General features: G+C 41.1%; 1 long non-coding RNA gene across 5 annotated transcripts; it reads left to right on the plus strand.

Annotated features, from left to right (window-relative positions):
• Positions 1 to 7,748: 7,748 nt before the first annotated feature.
• On the plus strand, positions 7,749 to 21,816 carry LOC140517119 (uncharacterized). 5 transcript variants are annotated; one of them, XR_011971479.1, is made up of 3 exons: positions 7,749 to 7,816; positions 7,985 to 8,055; positions 12,784 to 21,816. It is a non-coding gene; the product is annotated as an uncharacterized lncRNA (long non-coding RNA). The 5 variants fall into 5 exon arrangements; XR_011971480.1 differs by having other exon boundaries at positions 7,792 to 7,876; XR_011971478.1 differs by lacking the exon at positions 7,749 to 7,816 and having other exon boundaries at positions 7,832 to 8,055; positions 12,784 to 18,065; positions 19,116 to 21,816.
• Positions 21,817 to 27,446: the final 5,630 nt, after the last annotated feature.

Consider the following 27,446-nt stretch of genomic DNA (forward strand, 5'->3'; position numbering starts at 1 on the left):
TGTCTCTCACATATATACAGATTCTAACATAATTTTTTAAAATTCTAAACTTAATCACCAAAAAGAATATGCAAAACAGAAGAAAAAACAATTATGTGGAAAATTAAAAATTTTTTATATACATCTCACATTTTTTTAAAAAGTATATAATAAATTCAATATGTTACTTTTAAAATGGTCTTGCTCATCTGTGTTTCCTTCTGAATTTCCTTCTGTTCTCCTCTATCCATTTTTTAAAAGTGTTTCAAAGACCCTCTTTTCTTTTGTAACAAATCCTGGGAACATATATTTTGGGGGCCCACTTGTAGAAGTGCTTGATGGCACAAAATAAATGAACCCAGCTGTCTGCTTAGAAATGTGTACTGGTTTGACAGTTTCCTTGTCTATTAACCCCATGGTAAAGAAACCAACTTTTGACTGATTGATGAATTGAAATTGGGAGCACCACAAAGGACTCCCTGGGGGCAACTCAGTCCTCTTTCCTTACAGACTGCACCCTAGAGAGGGGGGCCAGGACTGCTGTAACCTTCCAGGAGGGGAGAGAAAACAAGTACTAATGGGCAGCCTTTATACATCTCTCAATCCTAACTCTCACTGACAAGTTGAATCTGTAGAGTTGAAGTAGGTTTCTGATCCCAATCAGTTCTAAGGTTACCACAGAGGGATAAGAGACTTTCGTCTAGTGTTATTAGCCCCCTAATTCTGATGTGTTCTCCCAAAGGCAATAACTAGCCACAGATAGTATCTCCCTTATATCATTGATCCAGAGATTATTACTGCATTATCTTATAATCCCAGTATCATTTAATCAATTAATATTAACCAGTTGATAACCAATAAAATAATTTTACAAAAAAATATTTATTGAGACTATATAGCAAGAACAGAAATGCAAATAAAACATTTCTCCCCAAATTCTCTCCATTATAACACTTTAGTCCCTGGTGAGAGTAAAACTCTTAAAAGTTATTGGCACAAAATATTGGTTCACCTTCATATACTGCACAGTCAATGGACAGAGTCAGTCCCTAGCTTGAAGGACCTGCCATCCTGGCTATGGGGACTACTTTGGTCATGGAAGCTTGGCTGGTTACAAGCTTTGGTCTGAATTCTGGTTCCTGGACCTCCTGGTGGTTCTCCTAATCTTTTAAAGTCCTCAAAGTCAGTGGCTAGTCATTTCCATTTCTAATGCTTCTTCATCTAAAGAGGGAAAAAATTGAGCAGAGACAGACACAGTAATGAGGCCTGGTGCTCATGGCTTCATTATTGACCTGGATGGGGACTGCCGGCCACTGGAGCTAGTATTCTTTCCACAAAGCAAGGCCACGTATTTGTGCTTTATGTGGCTCCAGATGAGAAAGGCCTGAGGCCACCTGGAGCTCCATAGCAGATTGTCCTCTTTGGTAGATATCAAGGAAGCAAAACAAGAGTGGCCCTGAGGAGTCTTTTGAATTCACTACCAATTCAGACTCAGCAGCCAATCAGAAGTCTATTTCTTCTCCATGTGGTTGGTAAACAAGAAAACCATCATACCTATCCATGCTCTGAAATGGAGAATTAGGCCCTTTCATTCTTTGTCATCAGATACATACAGAAGCAAACTCAACAATGTATGTGCTGCCATGACTCATTGGCCGAGACTCCATGACATTTTCTTTTCTTTCTTAGATGAGGGAGACACTATTACTACTTCTCTTCATCCCTTCTATCCCCCAACCAAAAAAAAAAAAAAAAGAAAGAAAAATACCATTTTTGTAAAAAACAAATATAGCCAAGAAAAATGAATCCACACATTTGCCATGTCCAAAAATGTATGTCTCACTCTTCATCTTGAGCCCATTAACCCTAATTGACTCTATCATAACAGAAAAAAGCAAGTGATTAATAATGTGAGTCACTTCTGAATTAGTTGTTTGTATACATAGAGTATATGTAATACAGAGTACAAATGGGACAGGGCTTTTCTATAACTGAGTGGAAGGGGAGGGTGTTCCAGATATTCCTGTTGGCAGATGATATTGTACTGGTTGGCTCAAGTCCTGAAACATGGCAGAGACTACCAAGGACAGCCATAATCACTCAAAAGAGTTTGGCCTAAATCCATATAGGAAAAGCCAAGTCAATAAGGAATGCCCATTGTCCAGAGTATAAACATACACACACACACACACACACACACACACACACACACATACATACCCTTGAATAGATACTTCAAAAGGACAATGAACTAGGCCCAGAACTGGACAAGCATAAGTGAGAAAGCATAGCAATTGACAAATTATGTACTGTTTCTAATAATTACAAGCTTCTCGACAGAACAAAAACTGAACTTTTTAAAACCAACCTTCATCTAGTAATACTACATGATAACACATCATGTAATTCAAACATCTCAAAAGAATCAAAAGTGCAGGTTACCAAAAAGACAATGGAAAGATACACAAAGTGCATGTGAGTGGGCTTCAGTCAGTCATCAATGAAGAATTGTGAGGTATAAGTGAGATATGAAAGGAAAGGTGATCCAATAGTATATTGAAAGAGAATCAATGAACAGCCTGCATGCTATATTATTGGACCATTAAATGTCAAAAGAACTAGAGCTACCCCTGTCCCAGTGGATACACTGGGAGAATCCCCTGTGGAGGATTCGCACGAGAGTCACCTACAGGGAAAGTGGATGGATGGGTGCCATTAAAGGAATACCAACCACATCGATGAGCTCTATTAAGGTGTTAAAGTATGCTAGACCCTGATAAGTAGGAAAACCATCTAGTCAAGGCCCAGGACCCGGGGCCACATAAATCCCAAAGCAAAGGTGACAGGTGATGGGGATGATAAGAGAGAATGAGGGGAAGAGGGCATGGCAAGAAGGAGGCGAGAGACACCCAGACACAAACTGAGAGATAGAGACATACAGAGATCCAGACAGAGACAGAGAGACACAAATAGAGAAAGACATAGAGAGAAGGCAAAATTTGAGAGAACAGAAATAAAAGCAGATACACCCACCCTATCTTCAGGGAATATAACTTATTCTCTTTCCTCTCTGTGCCAGATGCTCCCTCTAATCCTCAAAGGCCTGGTTTCTCTATGGCTGTATAATTTGAAATTAGCACAATGGTTGTTTTTGTAACCAGTAAACCCCAGTCCCCAGGTACACATTCCCAGATACTGCTGTCTCTTACAACAGACTCTCAAACTCAGTTCACCTAACTACTGGATTTCTCATTAGTACATGTATCTCTCTAGGGGTCAGTGTCTACTTAAGATGCATCTGCCCCACCATCTCACTCATTATTGGTTGTGATTCTGAGAAGTGACGTTGCCCTAGGTGGTTTGTTAGGCAACCAGCCTTTCCCAGAACTATATAGATTTATTTTGGATGGCACTGAGTAGGGTGGGGGTGGGTTTGGGGTCTATGGAGTTTTATACTGAATTAGACAAACAGAGTGACTGCCATTGACAAATGCACCATTCCAAAGCAAACAGGGTCCAGTCACCTTTGGGTGCACCAGTCAGGAGCAAGACAAAGTAGATTAACACAGGGATTGGTAGAAATTCACTTGTGCCAGGGGTTGAATTTATGGCTCAATCAGTCATTCTAGCAGTTTCTAGACTTCCATCCTTAGGGACAGGAGCCTAGTCTAGCTAGACTGCAGCAAGTCAAGTGACTGAGAAGCCAGGAGCAAGAAGTGAGGAGGGAGAGAAAGCAAGGCACTGGGTACAGCCAGTGAAAAGACATTGAGTTGGAAGATCAATCATGTTGGAAGGATTAGCAAGGAGGCTCAGATAGCTGAATTGTGGAGGACGCACCAGGGAGGAAAGCATAGGAAGGAGATTATGGAAGGCTTTAAAAGTCACATAGGAGATTTTGTAATTGATCCTTTTAGCAATGGGGAGACCCTGAGGATTATTGAATAGAGAGGTCACATGGTCGGATCTGTGCTTAAGGAAAATCAATTTGATAGCTGAGTCAAGGATGGGCTAGAGTGGGGAGGCACTTGTCACTATATCGCTCTTTTCATCAGATAACATTAGTGCAGGTGGAATGTCTGGACAAAAGCAATATCCTGAACACTAGTAAATGCACTAGATTTGGAGTTAGAAGACCCGAATTCAAATCCTGAATCTGCCACTTGTAGTAGTATGACTTTGGACAAATCACTTAACTTCTCTGAGGCCTCAGTTTCCTTACCTTTCAAATAAAGATGGGCTCAAAGGTTTCTTCCAGCTCAAGGACATAAATAGGAAAACATTTTATACACCAAGCCTACCTTTCCAACTCCAACTCTCACATGTGAAAAGTATTTTTGATAGACAAAAATATGTCATGAGAGGTAGCTACAGTGTGTATAGGTCTAATCTTAAAAGGAAATTTCATATTTAGATCATAAAGTTCTAGAGCTGAAAGGCATCTTAGAAGCCAGTTAATCTAATATCCCCGTACCATGACTGATAGTCATGAGGTTATTTATGTATCAAAAGTAAGTATCACATAGGACAGTTTTATTTATGAAGATATCTAATTTTTTATCTTGCTCCCACATTTCCTTATTGTCCTCCTTCCCCAACCCAAGGGTATTCCCTGGTCCCATTCCTTCAGAACCCTTAGACTACCATTCATAGAGTTTTTCAATATGTTTCATGCTTTAAAGTGTTCTGTGACCAAAGTAGTTTGGGAAATCCTGCACAAGACCTCAAATTTGGGTCTGAGAAAAAGGCAACAGTTGTACTATTCTTTCTGAAGTACATGATAACTATCCAAACTCTTTGAACCAATCTTCTCCTTTTTAATTTATTTTAAACTTAAATATACAATAAGAAAAGAAAAAGAAACATATTATAAATCTAAATACAAAATAAGAAAAGAAAAAAAGCACTGCCATGTGCTCAGCAAAGCATAAGAAGATTCAAAATATACAGCAATAAATTTCCATTTCAAGAAAGCCTATATAATAAATACTGCACATTGGGTTCAGAACTCTCCACCTTTTCTTTGCTTCCTTGTAAGTTTTCTTTTGTTCTCTGTTGTGTACTTTTCCCCTTTCCTCCCTCTCCAAGAAAGCTACAATTAAGCATGTGCATATATATACATATGTGTATATGTATAGTATATACATATATATACCTACATACACAAACATATATACACATACACATACATGCACTTATATACACACATATACTTATATATCTATAATCATACTCATATATAGACATATACATTCATATGCATCTGTGTAAGATTCTACTATACTTGTTTGTCCGCTGTTTCTCTGAGGGTGAATAACAACTTCCTTGATAAGTCCAAGTTTTTCCATTTTTTTCTAAGTCCACCAACTCATCATTTACTACACCGCAGCAATATTCCAATTTTATACTGTCTAGTTCTTTTAAATAATCTAAAACAATATTGATGAATATGACTGACATATCCCTATTTTTCTCTTTTGATTAAATCTATTTTAGCTTTAACTTTGAGACTTCAATTCAGCTTTCAGATCTTTCCACAACTAATTCAAATCTGTCTCTCACTGCTGGCCTGAGTAAACCTTCAAATCCTATCCACTGGTTCAGCTCAACATCTCCTAAATGGGCCCTACCAATTCCTCCTTCCATGCCTTTTGTCAGCAGGATTTCCCTGTTTGGAATACTTTTATTTTTTTTTTCTGGGTCCAAAAGAGGGCTTTATTCAGACTATGGAACCAACAAGCTTCCTTACATCACTTCTGAATCCAAAAAGTTGACATCCTGGTATTCTGTCCAAACCACCCAAAAAGATTCTTGAACTTGGAGGGAATGGGAGAGAAAAGGGTGAAACAGTGGGAGAAGTAACATGAAGTAGAAGGAATTCTTCCAGGGGAGAGCAGGGTGACAGCAGAGTAAATTAAATAATTTCATGGAGACATGGATTCCTGATAAAGCTACAAAATTCTCTGTATTGAGCCTATTCAATTCCACTTACATGGCAGTGGCAGATTGCTTGGCCTGCTGAAGAGATTTCTGAATAAATAGATTTCTTTTATTCTCATATCTCTTTTGGAAGATAAAAGGATACATATATACATATGTATATGTATATATGTGTGTGTATCATTTGGGAGAAAAAGGGATATACACAAATTCCTTTAAGGACATTCTGAACTTTCTTCATCCCCTTATCTGGGGCTGATTTCCCTGGGTACAGAGTACAAACGTCCTGGGCAGAGCAGCCCATAACCTAATGACACAAGGATGGCATGAACCTGTTGGATCAGAGCTTTGAGGATAGAGTACAACCTGGCCACACAAAAGCAGGTGGAGTGATGCCTAGCTCCTCCCAAAGGACTCCTATGGGCTGCTCGCCCATGTTGAGGATGCATCAGGAGTTTCAGGCATTTGGAACTGCCCACGAAATCAGTTTTGATAATCAACACTTTCAGCTTTCTGTAGTGATAGAGAAGAAGCTACTGTCAACCCCACCCCATCCTTCACCTATATGACATGTCTAGCTGTAAAGAGATTGCCAGTCATCCTGATGAATATCCAGTCATTGGACCCAGATGGCTCTGGGAGGAGAAGTGAGGCTGGTGACCTGCATAGCCCTCCCTCCCTCAAAACAAAGTCAAGTGCAAGTCATATCATCATTTCTCTGATGTCATGGTGCTCTTCAAAAACAAAAGATGAACACAGCAACAACAAAGAGGTTGCTAAGGTCTGAATGCAGGCACTGATGGGGCTCTGGGCTCCTGCTCCTATTTCCTGCCCCTCTGTCCCCCACCTCTTCTTCCTGCCTGGATACACATACAAAAGGCCACAAAGGAACTTCCTTGGCACTGAGTTGGATAGGTCCGAAGGCAGCTTCTAAGATACACGTGGGCAGGCCTGTTTGGATGGCTTTGAATCACTTAACCATAACTTCTCCAAGCATCTTGGTGGGTATACCCAAGAGGGTGACAAGTAGGTCATGAATTTCATGGTACCACTGGATCATATAAGCAAGTTCTTCATCATCCACAAAGCGGGTGGGTGCTTTGTATCTGGGGATACCCTATTAACATCAAGAAAGTAGGCATACTCCCAACCAACGAAAGGAGTCCTCTGGTAGGGTCCAGAGTTTGTTCAAGTCCAGGGTCTTGCTCTCTAGCTAGATTTGTGGCTGTTCATGCAGGATCTGGGTACTTTCAGGATCCCTCCTCATCCAGTCCCTGACTCCTGCAAAACTTGGTGCCCTGTGGTCTCACCCAGAATAGCAACCATATCATGGCGGTAGGGGATCATAGAGTGCCATGCAGGTGGCATCGGCAGCCATCAGGGCCTTCTGTAGCAAGCTGGTAGGTCTGTGACCTGGGTAGAGCAGACCCAGATGTGTGGGATAAAAAGACCCTTATTCAAAATTTTAAATAAATAAAATGCTTCTCAATAAGAACAGAAAGAAAAAGATTTATTACAATTCTCTAGAAAGGGATATCTTTCCACCAGGTCGGGGAATCTGATGGAAGGAGGCAACTTACAGAAATTGAAGCACAATTTTTATACCTAACACAGAGAACTCTACCTCCCCACTATCCCACCTCTCCATTAGCTGAGAGGTGGGCTCACAATCTCAACGTGAAAAACTAGGCAAACCCCGGGAAATCTTCACCCATCCCAACAAAATTACCTTATCTAATATCTAACAACTGCTGATGTGGCTTTAGAAAAGAGGGGAGGGGGAGAAGCGGGAACTGGTAGTGTTGATGAGGCAACAGTACAACAAACAAAGGGGAGATTTGAGTGACTTCCAAGTTTCAGCTACAGCCCACAGCACTTTCACAAAGAAAGCTGGTAGCTGGTAAGGGGATGGGGAGGGAACCAACTGACCTTCCATAAGCCCTGGATACCTGAAACTCAGGTATTCAAGGAGAGAGGCCTTATGGAAGAGAAATTTTATTTAGAAAATCCAATATTCCCCATATTTTTATTATGAAAAGTCTTCACAGTCTCCTCATCTCACTCACAGACCTGTATCATGGCTGCCAGGGAGAGCCACCAAGTTCGAAGCTGGGCAATGGACATCAAGCTGGAGTCGAGGTAGTAAGCCACGGAACCAGTCTGGAATACTTCTCAAATGAAATATCTCTCTTCCTCTCTGACTCCCAATCATCTTTCTTTATGGAATCCAACCTTGTCCTTGAATCCTTCCCTAATGATCCCAATCCACCATGTTCTCACTCTCTGTTGATTGTCTGCAGTCTTTACTGTCCCTACCACCCTGCTGGCCTTGATCATATATTCACATATGAATATGTGTTTCTGTTGTTTCTCTCATTAGGAGAGAATTTCCCTGAGAGCAAATGATATTTTACCATTTCCTTTGTATCTCCAGACCTTAGTACAACGTCTGGTACGTAGCATTTAAGAGATGTTTGTTGATTGATCTTCTTGATATTTCAACCTGTATATGAAATAGCAATTGCTTTCTGTTCCAGCCAGAAACTCTGAGGATCTTCCTCTCCCAGACTGATATTTTAGTTTACCATAACTAAAAAGGCCATTTTTTGTTTCAGTAATAACCTAGCCCTTAGTCATTGAATGGGCATTACCTCAGACAAACTGAAACCTGGGAAAGACCTTAATTTGTAAACTTGAAAGCACCCTATAAATGCTAGCCATTATTATTACTATTTCTTGAAAATAAAATGTATTGATACCTTTTGTTTTTCTGTCAAAGAGATTTCTAGATTACTCCCCATATAGGAATAAAACTAGTTTTGTTAAATAGTACAACAGTTAAGAAAAAATAATAGACACCCTGTACCTTTAACCACTACCTCTCCACCAAAAGGTTGGGAGATACATTTCACTCTCTAAATCTATGACCAAGATTGTTAACTATAATAACTAGAGTTTGATATCTTTTTTAGTGTTCTTTTCATTTATATTATCGTACTCATTGTTTGCCTACTTCTATGTACTTCATCCTGACTCCTGGGAATCTTAGCAGTTTGTGTTTCTTTGAATTATTCGTATTTATAATTTCTTGCCTTCCAATAATATTGCATTAAATTCATGTACTACATTTGACTCATCCTTTCCCCAGTGGATGGGAACCCATAGTCTCATAAATATAGAGCTGGAATTTTATGTCTGGTTTTTCACTGGCTCAAAAAACATTGTTCTAAGTATTTTAATACAAATTAGTTATCCATTATAAATATAGAATTATATTATATATAAAAATTATGAAATATAAATTAGTTATAAATTATTAAGTTTTTGAACTTGACTTTGTTAGGGTATATATCATGCTGATGGGGTTCAGACTCTGGGAGCCTCCTTGAGCTCCCCTTGAATCTTCCCACTTCATCTGGCCTTGCTTACTCAAATCTAATCTTCCCATTTGTTCCGGCAGTCTCAGGAAGCCCGTGGGCTTTTCATTATCATTCTGCTCAGGTCTCTCTTTCACCCCCCCCCCCCCCCCTTGATCCCATCAAAACCCCATTCCCCAGGCTGCCGACCACTCCCGTCAAGATCCGTATTCATTCTCATACAGCCCCTATCAAGATCTCTGGATTGCCCCACCTGCTTCCCACTCAAACCCTCGATTGTCTGATATCTCCTGATAGCCTCCAGGTGTTTCCAGCCTTTGACCCTCCTGGGATTCCCTCCTTGGACTTTTCCTCAAGACCCTCCCTAAGCCCCTCCTCCCAACACCCGGGATTACCAGACCACCACCCCCAGATCCCTCCGATACTCTTTTCTGTATTTAGTTCCATCTCGCCTCTTTGAAGTGACTCAGATGGAATCCAACTCAGACTCTGTCTACCTGAGATTCTATCTGGTCCACTTTCTAATACAAGCGTTACAAATGCTTAGGCTCCTTAAGAGCCAAGCCAGTCTGGCAAATCTGTAATAAACTTTGTTTTCTTTGGCTTTAAGAAGGCTTGAGTCGAATTCATTTGAGCATGACTCGGACTGTCAGTATTTTGGGGTCCCCAGAACCCCAAAACCTCTTCAATGCTAGGACAGAACACTGTGCCTGAAATTCAGAAAGATCTGAATTAAGATCTGACCTCAAATACTTACCATCTGTGTGACCCTGGGCAAGTCACTTAACCTGTTTGCCTCAGTTTCCACAACTATAAAATAGAGGTAATAATGGTACTTACCTGTCAAAGTTGTTGTGAAGATCAAATGAGGTTTGTAAAAGAGCACTTATCACAGTACCTGGCACATAGTAAGTACCATATAAATGTTTATTTCCTTCCCCTGTGTGCTAAGTGGTGGGTTTAAAGAGACAACGTATTGAAAATTTTAGTCCTTTTCCTTACATAATTCAGATCGCTTTTCAGGAGAGTTCGACCAGTTCACACCCATGTCTTCCCCAGCCCCTCCAGCATTAACTGCTTGTTTGTTTGCTTTTCATTTTCTAAGCCCTGGTTTTTAATAAGCAACTAATAAACTTAGGAGTTTCTGGGTACAGATGGGTCAGTCAGGTAGTCAACACTACATTCTAGTCTCTGCTAAACACTGGGGAGAGAGAGAAGCAAAAATAGCTCCTATTCGCAAGGAGCTTATATTCTAGTGGAGGAGCCAACCTTGGCACCCAGGTGGTGTGGTAAATAGAGGGCTAGATTTGAAATCAGAAAGACCTGAGTTCAAATCTCATCTCAGACACACTCTGCAAAGATCCGGGGTGTCACCTAATTGCATCTGAAAATAAGGGGGTTAGACTTGGTGGCCCCCAAAGTGTCTTCCAGCTCTAAGGCTAGGATAGCATGTAAATAACTAGCTGCACACACACCCCAACATTTATAAAAACAGAGTAGATTGAAGACAGTGTCACAGGGGAGGGCAGCTGGAACATATAATCCCAATACAACAAATAGGAGATGAACAACGAACAGGTTTCATAGGCACCTCAGCCAAAGTTCCTTCAAGGTCCTACTCAAAACCTACCTCCTCCACGACACTTTCCTAACCATCTCAGCTTATTTGTACTGCCTTGAAAGTACTTGGATACTCCCTTCTTTGTCAGAGTTGCTCGTTATTCTTATGGCTAGTTATCTTCTCATAAAAATCATCCTTTGTTGATGGTGTAGAATCATCTCACGCAGATGGTACAGTTTTAGAGTTTACAAAACACTTTCCCATTATCTATGTTAGAAAGAATGTTTTATTTGGATCCAGAGGATTTAAATCTTCCTGACTATATGTGTGACCTCAGGCAAGTAGTTTAATCTCTCTAGCTAGTTTTCTTATAAGTAAAATGAGGGGGTTGGACAACATGATCTCCATGGTCCCTTCAAGTTTTTAACCCCTGATACAGTCCTTACAACATCCCTTTGTGGGAGGCAGGGCAGAGACCCATCATACTGCCAGTCAGGACTCAAACCAGAATTGCCTGACTCCCACTTCCATTTGCAGCTCACTATATTTATTGGCTGGTATCCAATGTATGTCTACTCTGTTCCATTGATCTACCTTTGTATTTCTTAGCTAGTACCAGATTGTTTTGATAATTACTGCCTTGTAATATAGTTTAAGATCTGGTACTACTAAATTTCCTTCCTTTACAGTTTTTCATTAGTTCCTTTGAAATTCTTTTTATTTTATTTTTACCTTTTGTTCTTTTTATTTCTACATTTATATTTTTACAATTATATATTATTGATTTATACAACTATTTATTACTACCTTTTATTCTCCAAAATGAATTTTATTACTTTCTCCAACTCAGCAAAATATTTTTTTGGTAATTGGGATGGCATTGAATATGTAAATTTGTTTAGATTAAATTGTCATTTTTATTGTATTGACCCTGCCTACCCATGAACAATTACATCATATTGCCTTCTTTCCTTACGTAAATAATAAGTGTCTTCAGAATGGCAATCTTGTTTCCTCTCTATAACCTAGTATAGTAGGAAACACAGCAGACATTCAATAAATGTTCACTGAGTGACTGAGTCACAATTTTGTCCCAGTTCAGTCCTTCCTGGAACAGGAGTAGTCAAGGCTGGAGCATAGGGACATCTGGCTCTTGGCTGTGCCAGGACATTTGCGCGTGAACATTAGGCAAGGGTTTCCATTGGCCTTTTGGCTTTGTCTATCCCCTTTGTTGACCACAGATTGATAATGATCTTTTGTTATACCCTAACTATTTATATTTTCTAAAAGTTGAATGTCTGTGTGTTAGGGGTGGGAGTGGGGGTGGGGAGCAGGGTCCCTGGATCCAAGAGCAAAATAAAACCCCTTTGAAGATACAATGATTGAGAGATCAGGTGCAAGGCTTATCTCCTCTTTGGTGATTCAGTAAATAGAATGCCAAACCTGTAGTCAAGAAGATCTGAGGACCTGGCCTCAGATATTTATTAGCTGTGTGGATAACCCCAAGGCCATACAGCAGCTAAGAAACAGGAACTGGAATTCACACCCAGGTCTCCTCACACTAGGCTCAGCCCTCTTTCTGCTCCACCTTAGCTTCCTTGATATGGCACTCCGGCTTAGGCTAGAAATGTGGGACTTTCAACAAAGCCTGATAATTCTCTGGAAATGGAAATCTTGGCCATTGGAATCCCAGGTTTTCCTTAAATATAGTAGTGAGTGAATATTATTCCTTGCTCAGTCTTAATATTTAATATCACCCTTAAAATATGATGAGGGCAGGCAGAGGGCTGGTTCACATACCCTATTTTTATTCTTCAAGGGAAGCCAAGGTAAACTTTCCCTCCACAAGCCTCACCTTGCGTCTCTTGTGACTTCATCATTGACAGAGTACTCAAGCTAAAAGGGATCACTTTGTTCCTTATCTTACAGATGAGGAAACATGTTTGGAGAGAAGAAGGACGTTGCTGCCAAGGCCAGGACAAGAACCACCAGTTCCATTAGTAATTTTTTTTTTTCCATTTTGACCCACTGATGTCTATCAGAGATCTTATCTCCCCTAACCACTTTGTAAGCTACGTAAGCTATCATAGGTAGGACCAGGTACATAGGAACTTGGCAAATAATTCCCCAATATACTCTCTCTTCTCTCTCTCTTGATCTCTCTCTGTCTCTCTCTCTGTCTCTGTCTCTGTCTCTCTCCCTCCCTCTCCTCTAGCTAGGCTGCTCTTTTCACTGCTCCCTTTCCCAAGACATTTGAGTCTTCATTTACTGTGAGTCAATAAACATCTATTAAGCACCTGCTGTGCACCAGACATCGTGCTAAATGCTGAGGATACAAAGGAAGGTAAAAGACAGCCCCTATCTTCAAGGAAGTCATTGGATCATGAGAGAGATACAAGAAACAACTGTACAAACAAGCTAGATACAGGATAAATATGAAATAACAACAGAAAAAGGCACTGGAACCAAGAAGGACTGGGAAAGACTTCTTGTAGGTGAAATTTTAGCTGGGATTTGAAGGAAGTCAAAGGGCAGAAATGAGAAGGGAGAGCATTCCTCACATGGAGGACCCAGAGCTGGAAAATAGAGTGTCTTATTCAAGGAGCAGCAAGGAGGCCAGTGTTACTGACACGTCTAGAACCTCTGATTCTATGACCTCCTTGCTTCTCTCTGCCTACTTCAGTCACCTCATTGCACCCAGGGTGCCCACTGTGACCATCCCAGTCCATAGTGGTCACTCCCTCTCATTCCTCAGGCATTACCTGCTATAGACACTGAACTGTTTTATGTGACTACATCCTGTATGTAGAACAAATCCATTTGTTCTGTGAAGTTTGGATTCAGTCAAAAGGCCACCCTTGAAGACCTACGACTCACATGTGGCCTCAAGGCCATACGTTCCCCACCCCTGGATTAGATGGTGTGTAAGATCTCTTCTAGCTCTAAATCTATGATCCTCCCACTCTCCCTAGTTCTCTGTGTTCATTTCTATACCGAGTGGGGTAGAAGTTAGTTAAAATGGTACACAGGCACCCACTGTCTAGTTAAGGCCTCAGGTTCTGGGAAGGAAAGCTAAATGCTGCCCTCTGTTGACCAATTCATGCCAAGCAGCACCAAAAAAGGAACTACAAAACTTTACATTTCTTTGTGGATGTGTGACAATTTAGGGCTGCAAAGGAGTGTGAGATTGTTGAGTCCAGGGGTTGGGGTTAAGACAGATTATAGATAAATATCTACAAGATAGATCTCAAGGGGTTCGTGAATTTGTATGGAGGAAAAAATCCCATGGTAATTTCCACAAACCTCTGACTGAACTTTAGAATTTTCTTCAATTATATATATTAAAAAACATTATTCTGAGAAGAGTTTCTTCACTGGTCTCCCAGAGGTATGTATCCACAACACGCAAGAAGTGGGTAAGAATTTCTTTTTTCTTTTTTCTTTTTTTTTTTTTTTACAAGTGAAGAAAACGAAATCCCTCACCTACTTTCATAGTCACCCATTTGGCCACATTTAATTAATAGTGGAGCCTGTGAGGTCCCCAGGTGCCCACCCTGCAGGGATATGGGCTTGAATGGTGGGCACTTTTAATGGAAATTTCTCAATTTTGGCTGACTTGCCCCTGCCCAGTCCGAAAACTGGGCCTTTCTTGGTAACTCAGGTGTTCCTTCTTTTCCAGGCCGTAGACAAGAAACAGCACTGATAGTCAATGTTTTATCAAGATAGAAATGAATATTAAAGCAATGAAAACAATACCAGCCACATTCTCACGTGAATAATATTTCTCATCATCTCTTAGAATAGCTGGAGGCTCACACTTTGACAAACTCCCAGCTCTGGCAACGAAGGCCTGGGCTCAGGGTCCCTCACTAGCCACTGTTTTCTGAGCCGAGTCCCAGGGCTGGTGACTCTAGTGAAAGAAGGGCAGAATGATACAGTATAAAGAGCGCTGGACCTGGAGTCAAAGGGTCTGGGTTCACATTTTGGCTGTGTGACTTGGGTAAATCACTTAATCTCTTTGGGCCTCGGGTGTAAGATAAGGGCTAGAGGACCTTTGGCATCCCTTCCTTCCAAGTCTTCCTCTGAATGGATCTGTGTCCAGCATGTCTCCCTACCATGGTGGCCTCCTGCTTGTTCAGCCCCGTCTTTCTCCATGCGGCTTCCCTTGTGCTTTTCTGTTCAGCTCTTGGCCAGCCTTGTCTCAGGTACTGCTGTTTGCAGCTGTCTCCGTGTCATCCTCTGGGTCAGGAATCTAGCAAAAATACTCATTATTCCTCCATCTTGTGGTCTGAAATCTTTTCTGGTCTCACTGCTGCCCTCTTGTGCTTAGAGACAGAACCCAATGCCCCAACTCATACAGAATCAGAATTGGCAATCACTTTGGCAATCACCCAGTCTAACTTCTACGCAAAAGAGAAAACATCTTGTAGGAGGAACAGTAAGGAGAACGGTGTTACTGGAATGTAGAGTACATGGAGGAATAAGGTGAACAAAGACCAGAAAATTAGGAAAGGGCCAGGTTGTCTGTTAATTCTTATAGCACAATAATATTCCACTACATTCATATGCCACAATTTGTTTGTAGGCATTAGTATTATTAAGGAACTTAAATGCTCTGCAGAGGATTTTCTGTTTGATTCTGAAGGTAATGGGGAGCCACTTTATTGAATGGAGGGGTGGTATGGATAGATCTATGCTTTAGGAAGATCATTTGGTGAAGCAATGAATTGGTCCAGCCATTCTGGAAAGCAGTTTGGAACTGTGCCTCCCCCCACCCCAAATGACTAAACTGTATATAATCTTTGACACAGTTGTATCCCGAGTGGGCTTACACTCCCAAAGAGATCAAGAAGCTAAACGTGTAAAAATGTTATGGGAATTATATGTATTGTGTACAATCTTTACAAAAATATCTATCGTGATTCTTTTCAGAGTAGCTCCAAACTGGGAACTACAGGGGAGTCCACTCGATTAGACTGAGCTATTATTTGACTTGACATTCGTTCTACCCCTAGTGCTTAGCACAGTGACTGGCACACAGTAGGTGCTTAATAGTTGCTCTTTTTTGCTTGTCTATTGGGGAATAGCTAAATAAATTGCAGCATATTCATTTAGCGGGATATTATCGTGCCATAAGGAATAACAATATACAGTTTCAGAAGAAACGGTGAAGACCTTGATGAACTGGAAAGGCAGAGGAAGTGAGCCTTAACAGAACAATTTATACAGATATAACGTCAGAGAGAAAAATAACTGGAGGACCTGAGAACTTTTTAGAACAATGTAATGATCAGCCACAAGCCCAAACGACTGAGGAAACAACAAACCACACTTGTCTTGATGGAGAGATGATGGGATTTAAAAGGCAGAGTGAGACATTCATTTTTGGATATGGCTCATGTGGGAATTTGTTTCGCTGGACTATGGGTATCTGTCGTAAGGGTTTTATATTTCACTTTTTTATGGTTCAGTTGGGGCTGGAGTAGTAGGAGGGAGAGATAATAAGTGTTTACAAAAATAAGTTAATTTAAAAACAAAGAGAAAAATAAGGTGTATCTCCAGCATCCTCTTCTGCGTGAAGCTTGTCCTGATCTCTGCAACTGCTAGTGCTTTTGTTACCAGTCTACCCTCTAATGAATTCGCAGATATTTGTGTTTATTTACTTATATTTATATATACGTATATATATAGCATATATACTTATATATTTGTACTTGTATGTAACTGTTGTCTCTCCCATTTGAATGTAAATTCCTTAAATGCAGGTATTATTTCATTCTTTGTATTTGTATCGGTGCCAAGAAAACCCCAAATGGGGTCACGAAGAGTCTGAAAGTATGCAGCAATAACTTGTATCCTCTGCACCTAGCACAGTGCTGGAGAGGTACAAGGTGCTTAGTAAATTTTGTTTTTAGGTCGTTTTTTAGTCGTGTCTGACTCTTTGTGACCCCATCTGTGGTTTTCTTGGCCAAGATAGTGGAGTGGTTTGCCATTTCTTTCTCCAGATCATTTTTCAAATGAGGTAATGGAGGTAAACAGGGTTAAGTGACTTACCCAGGGTCTCAAGGCTAGTAAGTGTCTGAGGTCAGATTTGAACTCCAAGCCCAGTGCTCTCTCCATTGAACCTTCTAGCTGTCCTTGCTTATATGTGTTGATTGATTAAGCAAGACAGATACAGATATGGGTCAGTCAATCCACAGGCATTTCTTCATAGCAGGCACAAAGACAAATTTCTCTATGCTCAAAGAGTTTACAACCTAGCCAGAGGAGACTACAGGTATTTGTACGGGGTAATTTTGGGAGGGAAGGTCCTAGCAACTGGGGGATCAGGACAGAGCTCATGTAGAAAATGGCACCTCAAAAAAAAAAAAGAAAGAAAGAAAGAAAGAAAGTGGCACCTCAGCTGAACCTTTATGAAAACTAGGGCTTCTGTGAATTAGAAGAGAGGAGGGAGTGCTTTTTAGGCATAGGGAACATCTGGAACACTCAGTTCATGAGGGCATTTAAAGAACAGATACACTTTTCTTACTAGATTATGTCCCTAAAACTTTCTTCTCCTTTCAAAATTCTCTGCTTCCTTGTCTAGTGCTGAGGAAATGCTGCTCACATGGAAAGCTGGCCAGGATGGAGGCAGGAAGCATTGCCAGGAATGAAGCTGGACTCAGTGCCCCAATTTAAACAATTCGATGGAGTGAAGGGGATGGAGCTATTTGCATGAGCATATCCAGGGCATTTGACTAGTATGTTTCTGAATTAGGAAAGGTTGAATGTGTGAGTGCTTGCTGCCAGCTAAAGATCCAAGGATGTTGGGTGGTTGTGGCCCTGGGTGTTGTTGGAGAAAGATGAGATTCCTAACCACGGATGTGTCACGGTCCTTTGTGGTGACGCAGAACTACACCCCCACCTCCACATCTGTTCTGAAACCCACCCCCAAGTCACCAAATGAAGTTTGCAAATGTGCTTCACTCAAAGAGGGCTGGGATTTGCCAGCAAGTTTTCTTTTCTTTCTTTCTTTCTTTTTTTTTTTTAATGAGACCCAAATGCTTGGCCAAGAGGCCTGGATTTCAAATGGGTTTGCTTAACATTCACAGATAATAAATAGGCTGTTTCCCACTTCTCTATGAAGGGAATTTCCCCCAGAAGATGGAGCCATGCATTGGGGCCTTCTCCCATCCAAGGAAGGAAAATGAAATCTCTTAACGGCTTAAAATGTAAGAAAAGTCATAAAGCTATTTAACTAGCTCTGCCCTTCCCCCATTAAAAAAAATTTTAGTCACTGATGCCAGGAATCTAAACAAAGCCAAGTCCCGTTAAGGAGAACTTGACAACAGAATTAAACACATACACTTTGGGGGAGAGAGGGTGAGAGAGGGAGGGAAAAAAACCTATTGAACTCTCCTAGGAAATGTAATATTGGCAGAGCTTAGAGAAGCAGCCCTTTTAGCTCATAGGTACGAGCTGTCAAAATTCCAGCAACAAGAACTGATGTCCAGGAACAGCTGAGGTGGGTGGAGGCAGGTGGGTGTGGGGGGGAAAGGAAGGTTTATCAGGGGCTGAATTACTGAGCATACGTAGACTTAATTTAGTCTGGAGTCAGGGAAGGGAGAGGGAGATTAATGAAGATCTGATGCAGTCTTGGGGGTGGGGGGTGAGGTCTGAGGTCTGGGAGGAGCTGGGAAGACATGCCTTTTGGTCCCTCCAGATCCCAGAGAGATTCTTGTGTTGACTAAATGGGCCAGAATCCAGTGGAGAGTGAAACTTCCTACCTAACCTTCTAGGTCCCCAGGCCTACTCCAACTAGGAGTGAGGTAGAGCCCAGCAAAAACTCCACTGCTTTAGACAACCTGTCCAAATAGGGATAGTTCATTCAAGAAACATTTATTAAACACTGAGAGTGTGCTAGAGAAGATATAAAGTCTAAATAAGAAATAGTCCTTGCCCTCATGGAGAACTGCAGTAGAATAGGGTCGTAGTGCCCATGCTCTGGAACCAACCCCAACTGGTGATGGCAGGTTGTGTCCTCAGAGCTTAACTTGTCGCTCTCAGGAAAGCCTGACGTGTTAGAGCTAGTGTTTCCTTTTAAGGGTATATGAACCCCCACGTGGTCTATACATGGTGTACTTTCCCCCAGGATTATTAGCTGATATCACTTTGTCAGCTTGACTTAATTAGCTTTTAGAAGGAGGTATTTTCTACGGTGGTATATTGGGTACAATATCATATGTCATAAAATTACTTCTCTTATTGTCTCTTATCTCCAGCGCTTATCAAAGCCATCTTTGATGAGTTAAGTAAAGGCTTTAGAGAGAGACATTGTGAGTAAAGACTTCTCCACATCCAAACACCAGGAGCAGCAGGGCCAACCTTGTAAGTGGGAGAAGTTGGTCATTTGAAGTGGGAATGGAGGAAATTTCCCATCTCTACCCTGCTTCCCTCCTCTCCCTCCCTTCCAATCCCCAAAGTCAACCCTTCCTCTTTTGCTGAAGCCTAAATTTCCTTGATTAGAGACCCTCCTTAATCTTAAAGCCTTGCTCAATGTTAAAAAAGCACTTTCTCTGGGGAGGGGTACTCCTTTTACAGATTAGGTTTGAGGCAGAGAGAGATTAATTAGCAACTTGCCTAAAGTCACACAGCTTCTAAGGGTTTCCACTCCAACCTGACTCCAAGCCCAGCCTTCTAGTTACTGAACTTTACTGGAAGCCACAAGGGAAAGAAGCCTGAAGCTATTGAGAAAGCTGTCTAAGAAAAAGGGGGACCTTAACGCTATTCGAGGGGCATTTACATCATTAAAGACCAGAGTAAAGCTTAACTCAAAGCTGCCAAGTTGTTAATCTCCAGTCAGTCGGTCAATAATCATTTATTAAGTGCCAGGAGCACTTTTACAAACACAAAAAAAGATAGTTCCTACCCACACGGAGCTGACTTTCTAAAGGGAGAGACCTTAAATTGGGGAATTAGCGATGATGGCTGAGTAAACACTTGAGGGGAGGTTGGAAAGGGAGTCTGAGGCAAGAGAATACAAATTGTTCCCATTTTGAGAAATAATACCTTGAATCCACTTAGACTAGGGAGGGACCCTAAAACTAAATCTCAGGAAACTTTAGCCTAGAAAGGGTGTGACTTACCCCAAGTCACATAGACTATAAGTAAAGTCAGTTCTCTTTGTTTTTAAAAGTCATATTGGGGATTTTTATAAATAGCTTATCCACTCCCCAATCCTCCTTTACAAAGAAGTGGAGTTCATCAAAACGAATGAGTTTCCCGCATCTGCACTTTTAAGGCTTCCACCTCCTCTCCACCATGGTTGTTCAGTCCTATCTGATGATCTATGACCCCCTTTTTTGGGTGGAGCGAGGGAAGGGGTTTCTTGGCAGTGATACCAGAGTGGTTTACCATTTCCTTCTCCAGCTTATTTTCCAGATGAGTAAGTTGAGGCAAACAGGTTTAAGTGACTTGCCCAGGTTCACACAGTTAGAGAGTGTCTGAGGCTGGATTTGAACTCAAGAATTTGAATATTCCTGATTCTAGGCCCAGCACTCTATCTACTGTACCACCTAGGGCCCTTAATCTGAGAAGGGGGCATATTTCACTTCTAGCCTTCCAATGTCTTGATTGGATGTCTGCATTGGATGTCTTTCCACGTTTTCCTTTACATTATGGCAGTTATAATTCAAAGTGCTTTTTCCTAGTTCTGCTTTATCCTGCATCAGTTCATACCAGTATCCCCAAGTTTCTCTGAATTTTTCATATTAATTATGTTTTTAATGGTGCAGTAGTATTCACATACCACTTCCTAACTGACTGGGAATATACTGCATTCTCTACCCCACCATTCTTCTTTCAGTTCTGATTCCATCTTAAAGCTCTACCAAGTGGTGAGCATCAAGGAATTGGCTCAAAGGTTGCTTGCTGTTTGTTGAGTGATCAGAACCTGAGAAATATGTGTACTGTCCTACTTCCAGTGCCTCTAAAGAGGAATGAAAAGGGGGTAGGATGAAGGAAAAAATAAAGAAGGAAGGAATAGGAAAGAGAGGACAAAAAAGAGAGAGAAAGAGGAGGTCAGGAAAAATTACCTAGACAGCTAAGTAGACCAATGGATAGAGCGCTGAACCTGGACTCAGGGAGACCTGAGCTCAAATCTAAAATCAGATACTTCCTAGCAGTGTGCCTCTGGCCAAGTCATTTAACTTCTGCTTGCCTCAGTTTCCTCTTCCATAAAATGCGGATAACAATTGTATCTACCTCGCAAGGTTGGTCGTGAGGATAAAACAAGATAATATTTGTAAAGTATGTTGCAAACCTTAACAACCTATATAAATGCTAACTATTCATAATAGCTAACAAAGGAACAGATGAGGAAACTGAGACAGAAGTTAAATGATGTCAAGACTTATACACCTATTAAGTGTCTGTAGCAGGAAGTCAGTCTAGGTTTGCCTATCCATATCCACCACTTTGTGGAGGAAGAGGACATTTTTGCTAAGGTTCTCTGATAGCACGCAGATTTCAAAATTTTAGCTTGGTCTCTGGGAAGCAATCAGCTTCTTACTTGAGACACTTGGATTCCTTGACTCCATTTTTCCACTTTGTCTTATGGGATTCCCAGTCTTGGGCTATGCTAGGTGAGGCATTTCCATGCTAAATTGCTCTCCTGGCAGAAATGATGGAAGAGAAAATAACAGAGCTGCATTCTAGCAGAGGTTTACTGGAGTCAGCTGGTACTGGCTCTGGAGTTGATTGTTAAATTTTCGACGTGAGGATTTACACCTTGGAAATTGGCAAACACTGCTAATCAGGGTTTGACTTATTGTTTTGTTAACTGTCTAGGCTTAAAAATCATCCTTTTCTATTATACTATGTTATGGACATGCTTGTTTTATTTCATATATTAAAAATAAAACAAATAAATGTGAAAAAAAGAAAGTGATGGAGAAAATAATGTACATTAAACGTAAAAGTCTGTCCAGTGTGCATTTTCTTTTTGTGTTTTTGGAGAACCATTTATTAACATTTACCAGCATACCCCTGACTCCTTATGATCCTAGTGCAGAAGCTACAGTTCTAGTATGCTGCTAGAACTACTTTGGTGCTTAGATGAAGTAGATCAGGGGTGGGAACCTTTGGCCTCTGGGTCCTTAAGGGCAGCCTTTAGACTGTCCAAATTTCACCTTCAGGCCACAGCACAGCTTCCCTACTCCTGGAGTAGATCTTTCCTCCCTGAGATGTGCAGTGTTGGGAAGGACCCCAGCAGCTGCTCTCTCTCTCTCTCTCTCTCTCTCTCTCTCTCTCTCTCTCTCTCTCTCTCTCTCTCTCTCTCTCTCTCTCTCTCTCTCTCTATCTATCTATCTCTCTCTCTTTCTCTCTCCCTCTCTCCCTCTCCCTCTCCCTCTCCCTCTCTTTCCTCTCTCTCTCTCTTCCCCTTGGTCTGCCACAGTGACTAGACTTTGAAGCTTTGGTTCTTTAGGTTTCTTAATAAATCCATTCCTTTCCACCATCAAACTCAATTCTCAGCTTGATGCAGCCTCTTCAGGTTTCTAGCTGCCACCCCCACCCTTTATTCCATAGGCTCATAGGATTTAGAGTGTGGAAGGCTAACAACGCTGTGAGGCCTGTCGGCCAAGTATTTTTATTCCTATTTATTGAGATCATCTCAACCAACCCCCTCATTTCCTGGATTCCCTGATCCCAGCTGGCCCAGAGAAAAGGAGGAGGCCTCTTTCCTCTGCATTCCCTGATCTCTGAAACTAGTGTATATATAACTCCTCTTAGGGTTTCATTTAAAGTTTACTACAGAATGGGATAAAAATATTAAATTTGAAAAAGGGGGGGATAGGGTAAAACATTATATAGTGAGTGGAAGCATTTAGGATTTGGAGTGTGATAACCTGGACTTGAATTCTGCCTCAATTTCCTCATGTAAAATTAAGGGGTCATATTATCTCAAGGGTTCTTAAACTTGATGAGAAAACAATTACATCTTTATTTTCACTAACTTCTACCTGAAATTCATCGTTTCTTTCAATCATTTAAAAACATTGCTTTGAGAAGAGTCCCTAGGCTTCACCCATCTGTCAGAGGGGTCGATGACATGAACAAAATAAAGAAACTCTGGGTTAGGTACAGATGATATGTTAGTAACTGTTTTGATGAGTAGCTCTCTGAAAAAAAATGTATTCAAGATAATTTTAAAAATTTATTCTGCATGAACATTTCCCCCATCTCTTTCTTAGTATAGATAGTCAACAAAACAATAAATTCTGAGCTGCTTTGTTCAGTTTGCCAATTTCTGAGGTGTGAATACTCTCCCTAAAAATTTAACCATCAGCTCTATAACTGTCTCCAACACACCCCTGGTAAGTAGGAGATCATAGAAATAATGCATTAAAGGTGGAGGTATTAAACATTCTACCTACTGACTGCTGGCAACGTTTTAGGGTAGCCTGAAGTAGATTAAAATATGATTGGGAAATATTTAACAAAATAAACAGAAATACAACAAGACATAGATAACATTACATTTTAAGACTAAGTCAATATGGGACCCTTTGGGATCCTTGTGTATGGATTGGTGCCTTCACCCCTCTTGTGTCAGAGTTTAACACCACTGCCCTAAGGGATCTTAGAATCCCATCTCTCAGGTTTCTTCCCTACTCAATCGACACACAGTGTCACAGTGGGTTTATCAGTTTATTCTGAGCTTAAATGCAAATAAATATATTGAGGACTAGACCTTATTTTAATTACTTCCCTCTGTCTTGCTTTATTCCTCGCCTTTTCAAGACTTGTCTCCCCTCACACCCATCCATGGCTCATAGGATCATAGTGGATTTAGAATCTTTAAAAGATCTCAGAGGCCAAGGAGTCCAACTCCCCTCATTTTTCAGTTGAGGAAACTGAGGCACAGAGAAGTTAGATGACTTGCCCAAGACTCAGATCTTCTTGACTTTCAAGACCTGTACCCTATCAATTATACTACATGGCCTCTTCTAGCTCCCAGGCTGGGTGGCCCTGGAATTTGTCTCTGTTCTCCCAGGAACAAAAGTCAAATCCCAAATTTCCCTCTTTTTTTCCCCATACAGCTTTTAAATAGATGTAAGGGCAAGACAATAGTCCAGACCAGCTGTACAAATGGAGGGGTTGGAAGTGCATGGAGAAGAGGGTAGTCTTAGTCTATTCCCCCCACTTCCCAGTTTATGGCAATGAAAGTAATCTTTCTGTATGTTTTCCTAAATTAGCCTATCTAAATATTTCCCCTCTAAGAAAAAGCACATAAATATTTCTGGGGCACATCGACTATCTAGCTTTGGACAATCCCTAGAACTCAGTTTCCATATCTATAGAATTCAGAGCTTGCACTCGATAATTTCTAAGGTCTTCTAGTGTGTGAAGACACTACCTTACACGCAATCACATTTCATGTGTATGTTTGTGTAAAGGAGGAGAAAGAGGGGACTTGTCTGTAGCAGAGGACAAAGAGATCACTTTCAGAAGGAGTGCTGTGGAGGCATCAGGGAATGATCAGGGTAAGATTGTCTTAATTACATGTTTTAAAAAACCTTTTTCTTTTTTTTTTTTTAACATTTTCAAAATTTTGAATTCCAAATTCTTTCTCCCCCTCCCTCAAGCGTCAAACAATTTGATATTGATTATACATATGAAGTCATGCAAAACATTTCTGTATTAGCTATTTTGCAAAAGAAAACATGGAGAAAAAAAACAAAAAAGAAAGTAAAAAAGGATACTTTGATCTGCATTCAGACTTCATCAGTTCTTTCTCTGCAGGTGGCTAGCATTTTTCATCACAAGTCCTTCAGAATTATCTTGGATCATTCATCGCATTGCTGAGAATAGCTAAGTCATTCACAGGTGATCATCGAATAATGTTGCTGTTACTGTGTGTAAAGTTCTCTTAGTTCTGGTCACTGTCCTTCGCATCAGTTCATGTAAGTCTTTCCAGGTTTTTCTGAGAACATTCATCTAATCATTTCATATAGCACAATACTATTCCATCACAATCATATATCATAACTTGTTTAGTCATTCTTGAGGTAAGTTTTGAAAAAAATCTTCCATGGCAAAGGAAAAGAAAGATGGAAATTAAAAGTTTTCATTTTTGCTCATGGTCCCAATGGATGTACCCAAGTCTGGTGACACCAATCTGAAGGAAAATCTGTTTTTCCTATTTCCAATACCTCTTTCTCCTTCTGAAATGCCATGATTGATAAAATTTAATTAAATTCAACAAAAGTTTATTTACTGGGTTCTTTGCACAATGGACAAAGTTTTGATAAAAACTAGTGGTGTCTGGCCTTATAGTTTAGAATAGGGACATATGGTACATGCACAAATAATTATTGGAAAAAAAACCAACAACTTTGGAAGGGGCTGGAGAAAACAAGTTTCTTTGGGTTTCTGGCCAGAAGCAGCATGTCCCTGAGGTTCCCTGAGGCTTCAGAGAATGCTTGGCTGGGCTCTGGAGGGGAAGTGTTGGCCCTAGATCCTGCTTGTCTTCTTCCAGACCCATGCCCCCTTTGGCACTGGGCCTGGTCCTTTTGTTTATTTGACTCATGGAAGAAAAAAATAATAAGGGGGGAGGGGAGAAGAAAGGGAGTCCATGTGTGGTGGGGAGTGAGGGGAGGCATGCAGCTGTTCCCTGCTCTGGGACACTTGGAAATTCAAGCAGACATAAGGAGTCATCGAGAGCATGGAGGGACTCCAGATCTCCATCCAAAGAGACTTTAGGGGCCATTTCCGGTCCCCAGCACAGCCTCTCATCATGCCTGTGTTTTAGGGGTTTAGTCATCACTAAAGGTTGTTTGGACATCTGCAATTTGGATTCCTGCCTAGCCAAGAGGCTAATGGGCCAGAGAGGAGAGATAGAGCCTCCCCCCTCCCTCTGTCCTAGCTGAGGGGAGCAGGTCCCTAGGGCTGAGGCCCACAGCAGCTGCTCCTGGCTGGCCAAGTGAGGGAGGGGAAGGATGGAAGACCAAGGCACACTTGCCTCAAGCTTTTGGATTAAGGAGAGAAGCAGCTGGTTGGTTGAGAGTAAGCCTGAAGCTACATTCCTGAATTGCAGAAATGTCTGCCTCCATCATAATAGGGTGGAGGGGGTTGGGGGGAGTGGAAAATATCCTTCCTCGGTGCTAAGGCTGGCTTTCCGTCCTCTATTTTTTCCACTGAAGCCCTGGAGTTTTGAGTTCTGGCTGCTAGCTATTTGACCTTCAGCAGAGCAATCCTTAGTTTTCCAACCACAAAATGGAGATCACTGAATCATGGAACCTCAGAGTTCGGAAAGACCTCAGTGCAGTGGATAGACACCTGAGTTCAAATGTGGCCTGGAACACTTCCTAGTTAATGACCTTGGGCAAGTCACTTGACCTTTCTCTTTTCCAGTTGCCCCTTCACTACTTCGACCCATACCTAGAGAGTGTTCACTTTAGAACATCAGTTAGTGGTTATCCAGGCTTGGCTAAAAAAATATTTACTTTTTATTTATAATACATATTTATAATATTTTATAATATATAATTTTTATAATATGTAACTCATAAGGTTGTCCTGAGATCCTGGTTGCAAAGATTTTTGTCATCTTAAAGTTATTAGTTCTAATAATATTAATAAGAAGGTTTATAAAATGGTGTCTGGATCACCCTCAAACCCAGACTACTTCACAACTCTGTAAGGCTGAATGGAGCTTTCCCTTCCCAAGGCCTATGATGTCTGAGGTGTTCTGATTCTTTTACTCTAAAGTAGGGAGAGAGAATGGGGAGAGAATGGGGAGAGAAAGTACACCACTTAATACCTGGGCTCTTGCCCATGAGGGCTTCTCATCAGAGGCAGCCAAGTATGCTGGACTCACAAAAAAGAGTTTTGAGTTCAAATTCAACCTGAGACACATACTAGCGGTGGGCCTCTGGGCAGCATCCCTTATCCTCTCTCAGTCTCAGTTTCCGTTTTTGTTGGTTGGTTGGTTGTTGTCCTTTGCTCTTGAAGAGGACCAAAATGACATCCCATGATAAAGTGAAGTTTAAACTGGGAGCCAACTGTTTCCGCCTGGTTTCGAACGGGGTGGGTACCTTTCACTTGTTAGGCGAACGGGATAATCACTACACTAGGGAAACTAATAAAAGCACCTATTTCATGGGGTTGTTGTGAGGCTCAAATGAGACAGTACATGTAAAGAGCTTTACCAACTTTAAAAATGGAAATTTGCTTGTGGGACTTGCAAGCCCTGTTCTTTCTGACCCCTGCCTCGGAGGACCAAGTACTTTTGTCAGCCAGAAAATAGAAACAAATTGTAAAGATCATTTCATCGCTTCCCCTGTGTCCAGTGGCATCTGCAATACAATGGCCTTTTCTCCTGTCAAGAATGTTTGAATGTGAGGCCTTTGCCAGGGAGAGGGGAAGAAAGCATTTGTTAAACTCATACTGTATACTGGGCGCTCACTGCACTAAGTGCTTTACAAATATTATCTCATTTCTGCTTTCAAGGAACTAGAGCTAGGTTGGAGACACAAGACACATGCACACAAAAAGCTAGATAATATAAAATAAGTAGAGTAGTAACTACTCATTTTTATATAGGGCTTTCA

Source organism: Notamacropus eugenii, chromosome 1 (assembly GCF_028372415.1).
Source record: "Notamacropus eugenii isolate mMacEug1 chromosome 1, mMacEug1.pri_v2, whole genome shotgun sequence".
Lineage (NCBI taxonomy): Eukaryota > Metazoa > Chordata > Mammalia > Diprotodontia > Macropodidae > Notamacropus > Notamacropus eugenii.